Source organism: Papaver somniferum, chromosome 1 (genome assembly GCF_003573695.1).
Source record: "Papaver somniferum cultivar HN1 chromosome 1, ASM357369v1, whole genome shotgun sequence".
NCBI lineage: Eukaryota > Viridiplantae > Streptophyta > Magnoliopsida > Ranunculales > Papaveraceae > Papaver > Papaver somniferum.
Window position 1 is genome coordinate 120,128,329 of NC_039358.1, and position 10,093 is coordinate 120,138,421.

Sequence of the window (10,093 nt, forward strand, 5' to 3'; positions counted from 1 at the left end):
TATTTATGGCTTGAGCATGGTTGAGTATTTGGCAGTTGAATCTAGTTGTGAAGGTCGGTGAACCAGGTGGGTATTTGTCATGGATTCTGGAGGTTCTGGGATGAATGTTATCTGAGCAAGGAAGAAGTCAAGTGGTGTTATTAACCGATAAAGCTGTGGAGACGCCAACAGTTTGCATTGGTCTTGTGCTATTATATCCCTACATTAATGGCTAAGTAGGAGGGTTCATTACGCAATGGCTAATGAATGTTATCGATGACCACAATAAGAGAAGATATGGATTAGATTGGTCAATTTTGGAAGGAGTTTACTACCGTAGGAAATTCATGTCTTTGGAAAGTTGTGTATGAATCTCTCCCTAATTTGTGAACTTCTTTAAAAATTATCTTATTATTGTTTGGTAACTACCTGTCCTTGTCTTAATTTAATTGGTGGACCTTTTATCAGCTTAATGGTACACACTCCTTGGATGGGATTGGGATGAATCATGCTGGAATACGTCTTTTGGAGAAGTAGCAAAACCTGCACCTTGAGGTAAGATGGATTCTCAGTTTTTAGTTCATTCGATAAATACAATCTCTTTGTACTGGAACTCCCTGTTTAGCATGAAGTCTATAAACATGATTGACTAAACAATTACATGCTTACAACAACTTGTATTATATAAACTATGCATTAATGAATGGTTCATATCTGAGATGTATTATATAAACTATGCATTAATGATGATTTCTGCTAACTAGTAGTTACCAGGATGTGTAACTGCTAGTTACACATCCTGGGATATAAAGTTTATGTTATATATATTGCAGGTTCTTATAAAAAGAATAGTTATATGGATGTGTAACTCGCAGTTACACATCCTGGGATATAAAGTTTATTATATATTGCAGGTTTTTATGAAAAGAGTAGTTATATGGTTGGAAAGGTTTCTCTCATTTTCTCTTCTATCAAGTTTATGAGTGTCGGTATTTCCTAGCGTTTCCACCTGAGTACTCGTTTATGAATGTTTTCCTTACACATATTTTCTTTACTAGGTTTGTGGTATGGAAGATGCTTTGGAAATTTTATATCACTATGGTCTTGGGTTCAATATCTCAAGTATGTGTAGCTATTAGTTACACATGCTAATTAGATGTGTAACTTATAGGTACACATGCTAACTGATTGAGTGATTTTCGTTTCATTTGTCAGGGTATTGAATTGGCATGATCTTGAGCGCGTTATCTAGTCATTATACATTGTTATTTAACAGGGGGGAAAGCAAAATTATTGGATTATTGTGTAACTTCTAGGTACATTAGCTAAATGGATGCGTATGTACTAGTTAGACATGCTAATTAGATGTGTATCTAGTAGTTACACATGCTAAATTATGTGTAACTAGTAATTCTGTCACAAACATTCAATCATTCTGTACCCTGCATTAGTCATTTCCATAGATCATCTTCTTAATGTGTTATTTATGTCTATGCTGACATAAACCCTGACTCTCACTTTATCAACTACTGGAATAACATATTGAAATTTGCATCTAAATATAGAACTTGATTAGAATTATTTATGTCTATGTTGACATAAACCCTGACTCTCACTTTATCAACTACTGGAATAACATTTTGAGTAGACCTTGCAGTTAACATTTTGAGTTAACGTTTTGAGATATGTGAATTTTGAATTATGCATGGTTTGGGTTTCGAGTATCCCTAGTTTATTTAGCATTAGTGAAGTAAGATACTACTCTTTTTAATAGACTGAATCATGCCATATGTTGTTGTTGTTGGTGATCATCAGTATATGTCCGAGGATATACTAATTGAATGTGTAACTACTAGTTACACAATCAAATTGGATGTGTAACTTCCGATTACACATGCCATATGCATGTGTAACTTCCGGTTACACAAGTCGTATTACACATCTACTTAAGTTCTTATTGCAACTGATCTCTTAATTGTAATTTATTTTTGAAGTGCAGGATGAGGGCTTACTGTCTTGGACGAAACTGAAGATGCACTTTTATGTTTTGGGTTATATGGAAAACCAATACATTTCAGGTCAGTGTCAGTGCTAAAATGGGGAATTCAGAGCTCAATTTGTCTACTTTTTTTTTTATGAACTTCGATATTATCCATGGGTTTTGTAAGTGTTCTTGATAACTTGACTTTCATCTTTCAGTATCTAGTTTCAGGTTTGTATCCTTACTGACCTTTTTTGGATGGGTAATACCTTTTATTTTTTGACAGAGTCCTACAAGATATTTTTTCTATTAGGAGTGACGTTATAAAAAAGCATAAATAGGAATTGATGTGTTATACTAGAACTTTGTACTACAAAACTATGTTATAAAAGTTGAGAACATTTAGAAAAGTTAGGTGTTGGCTTGTTTTTCAGATTATGGCTGTAGTGGTCTTTTGGAATCAACAATCATGGGATTCCATTATAACCAAATGTTGTTTGAGTAATGACTTGTAATTGATGAAATATCATTTCTTTCGAATTATTTGGTGTCTTTTTGTTCTCGCAATGCTAAGGTAGTTTCCTTGAAAAGTCTTAGTGTAAGATCTGGAATACATGCATCACGCAGTTGAAGTTGTGCCAGGTTCGGTTCTTTTCTTATATTTTCCTATCCTATTTTTCCCTATATCTTAAAATATTTTTATTATTTACATTACTCAACTATAATTAGGCTAGGTGATTTTGGATGTTACCAAGATGATTCAGTAAATTACTATGTAATAATTTTCCTTGTTGCACTGTAAGTTGAATATTTAGTGTTTTTGCTTTATATGTACAAAGATATTTCAAGTTTACATGCCACTATATATGTGTAACTATTGGTTACACATGCCACTATGCATGTGTAACTCCTAATTACACATACAACAGGCATGTGTAACTTTCAGTTACACTACCCATATCCATGTGTAAGTCCTAGTTACACATGCTAAAAATGAATAACAAAATTGTTTTTTTTGCATCTCTGAATCTAAGTACATTTAACCTTATATGTATGTTTAACTCCTAATTATACTAGTCACATGCATTCGAAAGTGATTATGCATTGTTTTGTATGTCTTTCTTTTAATCTCATAAAATATGTTTGTTTGTTATTCTTCAGGTTGCAGATAACTTCATAAAAGCTGGTGGCTTATTTGTGGTGGTGGAGGTGCAGGTTTTGGAGGAGGATGAGGAGGCAGTGGTGGTGGCTAGCAGCGGTTGTTGGGCCTAGACAGATGCATGTAACTCTCAATTACACAAGATAGATGCATATGTAACTCTCAATTACACTAGACAGATGCGTGTGTAACTTCTAGTTACACATGCTAAGAAATTATTATAAATGAATATTAAAATAATACATGTACTTTTTGTATGCATTCTTTTTGATGTCTATTTTTTGATATGTAACTTTGCATTACACATGTCATAATGATGTGTAACTTCTGGATACACATGGCATATGCATGTGTAACTTCTGTTTACACATTCACGCGATATTTTAATAATCCTGGGCCTAGATTTAATAACTTTGGGCTTAAATTTAAATTTTATTTAATTTGGGGCTTGACAATATATGTAAGGGTATGCGTGTCTTTTAATAATTCGGGGCCTAGATTTAAACTTCTTTTAATTAAAGGCCTCATGTTATGGGTTATCCATGGGTTGGGCCTTAGCCTAATTTTCCCTTGTATGTTTGGGTGGAGTCTTGGATTATACATGAGTTTAGATTACGGTCCGCGAGTTATAACCCCAGAGGTGTCACCATCCTTCCACAAAAACCCATCAAAACAAAAGTAACACAAAAACTCCATCAAAACAAAATTAACACAAAAACCCCAAATTTAAATGTTGGTTTCATCAAATTTGGAGTTTTTGTATCAATTTTTAAAAAATTTGGGATTTTTGTATCAATTTTATTTACGATGGAGTTTTAATGGATCCCAACATTTGAGTGGGGTTTTTGTACCACAAGTTTGGTCACCTTGAGTTTTTATGACTAGGTTTCTTTAGATTATCTTAATTGATTGCCAGCTGAAGACTTTGATCAAGACGATTTGATCAAGACGATTTGCATCACGATGATAATGGATTGTTAGAGTCGGACTTGAATATGGACAGTAGTGATAACAGTGATAATTAGTACCTGATGGGGATTATGAATTAGTAATCCAGGTGATTACGTGCCAAAACTTGGAATGACATTTGAATCAGATGACAAGTTGTTTGATTTTTATATGGACAAGCAAGAAAGGATGCCAAGTTTTGATTATTAATAAAGTCTCGTCAATTCTGCCATTGCGTGCACCTAGACATTATTTTTTAGCTTTGTTGTGTTCATTGTTTGATAAACTTGCCGAAATAATCTTCATTTGTTAATTGTATTCGTTGTTGCCATTGTCGTCTGGATTAATCCTGCCCAGAGCTAATTTTTAATTTGATTCCGTTGATGAACAAGAGTAATTGAGTCTTATGAAATTGCTTGAAACTTGAAAATGTAACAGATATCACTCCATTGTTTTGAGTTGCTAGTCTGATTTTTCTTATAGGTTTCTCTGGTATACTTCACCTTCCTCGTCTGGGATTGTCATGCCAATAGTTTCCGCTATTAGTTGAGTCAACAAAGGAAAGAATATATTTTAGAGAAATCAGTGGAATCATTTGAGGGGCAAATCAGTAAGTCGAAAGAAAAATATCTAAATAAAATTGCGAAACAAATAATCAGTTGAAAGATGGTTATTAGGACTGACGTGTCTGCTAGATAGGAGGGACCTCATACTCTGAGTACGCGCCCTGTCCCTTCGTAGCCGGACCATTTATCTTGTTGTTCTCGAGGTGACAGTGTGTGTGCATGTGAATGATGATTTTTAAGAAGTCTTAGTGAGATATATAGTTTCAATTTAACATTGAAGTGGAGTGTAGCAGTAACACTCTTTATGGAAATTCACCTATCTGAATGAGAAAATGGGACCGCTTCCTATGAGAATATGAGCTTTGATTCTCTAGAGCATTTTGAGAAACATGATATGTCCAAGGTCTAATTGGACAAAACGATTCGAGCTTGGCAGCAACCTTGGAGATATCATCTATGGTTATTATCGCGAATTACATCAAAGGCTAGCAGTTCAAGATATCGTGTTCACTGTCTCTAGCAAGTAGTTCCCGTAATATCTCACTATGTAAAGGTTCAAGACCTCATGGACACCTATGCCTAAAATGGTATTTCCCCCGTTTTTTTATGTGATTTTCGTTTTGATGGTTTTGGTATTACTGGAACTTAGGACCTTAGGGTCACTAAGGGTTCACTAGTTCATGCTTTTTCACTTTGGTGAAAGAAACCTTTAGTCTATTATGTGAGAAACTAAAGATGAAAGCTCTATATACTATTATGATTTATACAATCCATAGTATGACCTGGGGTCAACACACTTTTGTGTGAGGGAGATGACTTAGAAATGACTAGTATGATTTCAACACATGGACGGTCCGTATGTCTGTTCGTTCAGGCAGGGTCGTGGGGATTAGGGTGTTGATTTACCAAGATCTATCTGTGTTTTTCATGTTTTACTGAGGTTTTCATTCATGTGGGGGATTGTTGGGAAACAATATATATTCATTTTTATTTTTAAAGTTTTTAACTAAATAAAATTAATTTTTGTTTTTTTGGTGAATGAAAATCTTATTAGTCCCATATCGGGGAGTTCCTCTTCTTAAGTTGTATTATTCCATTATATAAACAATTTATCTATTTTTGTAAAATCTATGGGAAAGGGGTTTCTCTATATTTTAGAGAGACCGCCACGGGAAAATTTATTGTTTTCTTTAGCGTTCGTGATTTTCCTTAAGGGTTTTTCGGAGTTGCTAAGCTCAAGTTGAGTATCTACTGCATATGCTAGTAATAGGTGTAGTAGGGTGTTTTATCTTGGAGATATCCGTCCAGTGAGGGCTATAGTATCACTCATGAGTGTATCCGGGTGCTAATGTCTTAAGGACAACGTGTTAAACACGTGGTTCATTCTGTTTTTACAAAGTTTTGCCTTGTTGCTATTGCGGAGATCTGGGGAGCTCGTCCGTTTCGTCAAATCGGTCACTTCCATTATAAAGGACATAAGTATCAATAAAATTTTCTTATTTGATTTTTCCTTGTTTTTGATTATTGCACTCAACAATCTTAAGACATTATAGTTTGTAATAATTATGGATGTTGATTGTGGAGTGAAAAACAAAAAACAAATTTTTGGTCAACTGCAGAGTTTCGAATTTATCTCTTAACCTAGAAGGAATTTCCGTGAACCCTTTTGACCTAATGTAGTAGGTTATAGTTACCCACATAAAATTTCAGAATTTTTGGTGTTGTAAAAGTATTTTTTGATATTTTACAAAACAGAGAAATGTTCCTGGAAAATTCTGACGAGCAAAAATTTGTTGTTGACTAAATTAGTTTTTATGGGGTAACCATGAGTTTTTTGAAATGTTGATTCAAACTAAGTTTGTATATCTAGATGTTATGTTCAATACTCATATTTTATTTTCTGATTTGGAACTATGGTTTGTGAGATGTAGTGTATTAGGTGATTGAGAAATTAAGGGTTTTTTCGGAGTTTCCAAGCTCAAGTTGAGCATCTACTACATATAAAAGTAGTAGGTGTAGTAGGATGTTTTATCTTGGAGATATCTGTCCTATGAGGGTTATAACATCACTCATGAGTATAGCCGGGAGCTAATGTCTTAAGGACAGCGTGTTGAACACGTGACTCACTCTGTTTAACCGATGTAATCCAGGATTTCTCATCACCATTTTGAAGAAAATTCAAATAGGAAGAGAATACAAAAAGAATGAGGTCATTTCGAGTTCATACGAAGAAATTACGGCCAAAACAAGTAGTCAAATATTGACGTCTACAGGCGAGTTCGCAAACGGTGTTTGCAAATGAAATTTCGTGAACCGGAGATGTTGCAAATGGTGTTTGCGAACTTATGTCCCTGAATTTTAGTTTTAAATGATGGTATGCATACCTGGTATGTGTACCATGAAGGCCAAACATCCCGAACTACTATTTTCAAACCTAAACATTTAAGAACCTTAAACACAAATCAAGTTAGGTAGACATGAACGATACACAGGGTATATGGATCATTATAAGTACTTTAAGCAAATAATAAAAACATAAATATTTCTCAAGTTTATAGACATACCTTTTTAGAGGAACCCAATCGAATTCTACAACCTTACCAAAGACTCAAAATCACACTCAACATAATATGTGCGCCCCAATTCTTATGCTTCCATCACCGTATACATAAAATGACATTTCTTGGTAAGGATGCACTATACAATCAAGTTGTGCTAAGGTGAACAATGTCTTTCTCGCCACAAGTGACTGAAACTGATTTTTCCGTAACTATGAAATTTTCACCATCTATAGTTTTTAGCTTATTCCGTTTCTTGTTCCACCAGTTCTTGTGTTTCACTTTTTGATTATCATAAAAGATCGCTTTTAGAACCTTTCATATTCAAATCCAACTTTCCAAAGAACTTTTAACTTCCAACATCATGGATACTAGCTTCTCCATAGTCATGGAATTTTCGGGGAGATCATTCCTTTTCACACTCAAAGCATCATTGAATTTCTTAGGTACCCACTTCTGAGTGGGTTTAGGACCAACCAGAACCTTCTTCCCATTACTCTCTTCTATAATTCTCGGAAGAGAATTGGATCGACTATTCTTTTACAAGTTAGTGTTTCTCCATTTAGGAGCATCAGATCTTGTCTTTGTCTTTACAAATTTATCCTTTTGATAATTATTACAATTGTAAAAAGACTTTGTATGACGTTTACAGGAAAAAATCTAGGTTTATCACAGCACTGATTCCTTTGCCTAAAGGTTGGACGTTCACAACCCGTAATTTCAAGGATGTTAGCCTTAACATATGATCTAGGCTTAATCACTTCTTTTGACACCCAAACAAGAATATCATGAAGTTTTTCATTCCTTATACGAAAACGACATATCCTTTCTAGGTGACCTTTGTTTCCGCAATAATGACAAATATAAGGAACGTTCTTACCCGCTGGTTTTGGAGGTTGATATACTTTTCTCTTTCGAACCTTAACTGTTGGTGAAGGAATTTCACTTTTGCCATCAGTGGAAACCTTTTGTTGAGAAGAGTCACTAGCTTTGGCAAATTTTACCTCTTTGCTAGAACTTGGAGCATCTATTCCCTTATATCCCAACCCTCGTGTATCATGATGATTTTTACTTGCTCCTAGGATAGTGGTTAATTTGTTTGAGCTAGTATTGAACTTTTCAACTCCTCTTCCAACATCTTGATTTTATCAAGAGCATCAGCTAAATCAGCCTCAAGGCGTTTTTCTCGAGCGAGACAAGCACTTTCCATGTCATCAGAACTTACTTGCTGGGAGTTAATCCTTGCTTCAGTTGCTTCAAGTTTTCCTTCCAACTTATAGAAATCTTGACGAAGATTATCACATTCATGTAGCTTTTTACTTAGGTCATTCACACGATCTTTGGGCATCAAATCGTTAATGTTATTCCAAGAATAAAGACCTGAGTGAATTCTTCTCAATTTCTTATTTTCTCGACAGATATGGGTTAGAAAAGGAGTGACAGAAGAAGTCGTCAACTTTTCCACCGGTTTCAACAACTTAACATATTCTGAGATTTCCTCGTCAACATCTCTATTAATATCTGAGTCACCTTCGTCAGAAAGTTCATCCAACTGTTCTTTTAGGCATGTTTCCCAGTTATCAACAATTTCTACATCAGGAGGATATTTAAATATTGACCTAGATGTGACAGTTATCTCAGGTAAATTTAAGCTTTGATAAACATCTGATAATTTATGATTTGGTACATTATTAGAGATAGAGTCATCCATAAAAATAATATTGCTTCAAATACAAACTTATTAGGTCTTAGATGTTTACTGGCTCTGATACCAATTGAAAAAGCAGGGGTATAACAACCACACCCAATAATTTGTTCGGAAATGTGTATGGACTAAACGCCAATATAATTCCGAGAGGACCAACTTAAAAGTGAGATCAATCAAGAAATATATCAAAGAGCTTTATCTTTCTTTCTCCATACAATCAACAAATCAAACAGATAGAAATCTGTGAGCTTGAATGATATGAGAAATAACTTGGATGGTACCAAAGACCGATACCCAAGTGGAATCACAAAGAAGGAGACGAAGAGCATTTTGATTACTTTTTATATCTTACATATCGGAGATAAATCTTAAGCAAATCTTAGAGAAGATAGTACTCAATACGATAGAACAAGTAAGATCAGAACACGCAACTACATAATAAATAGTTGGGTCTGGCTTCACTAATCCCAAATGAAGTCTTCAATTCGTTAACCTATAATGGTTTTAGAAAACCTAGGTTAAAGGAGAATCGACTCTAGTCGCAACTAGTATCACACAAAAGTGTGGGGATTAAATTTCCAGTTGCTAGAGTTCTCCCTTATATATTCTTCAAATAAGGGTTTGATAGATTTAATTGAAACAAAGCAATCAATATTCATCGTTAGATGAAATCCTGATTTAAGATTCAAGCTAAGTTTGCGTAAAACCAAAGCAATATCTCTCCACCGTTAGATGGTCTTAGCTAGCTTGTTACACACAAATGAAATATACATTCATTTAGATATGGGTAACCCTACCTAAACGTGTATATTGAGTTGGCCCAATAACAGTTAACCGAAGTTGGCCATATGAACACTTTTTTATTAACCACATTCATCTAACACTTCTAGATCAAATATGATGATCAATCAAACATGAAAGATAATCAAATGAATCTAGTTGTGTTACTCATAGAATTGTTCAATTGTTTATATCTCATAGAAGTATATAAGAACACGATTGACACAAAATCGTATTTGATTCATGATTGTACAAAGTACTTATTCAAGAATCAATTCATGAACATTTAGCCACAGTTTGCAAAGGTTGCATTCCTTAACTTATAAATGTATTTGTTCATGAGTATGAAATAATACTTAACCTATTTTAGAAATTTAACCAACACAGTTTGCAAATGGGTACGCAAACTTAAGT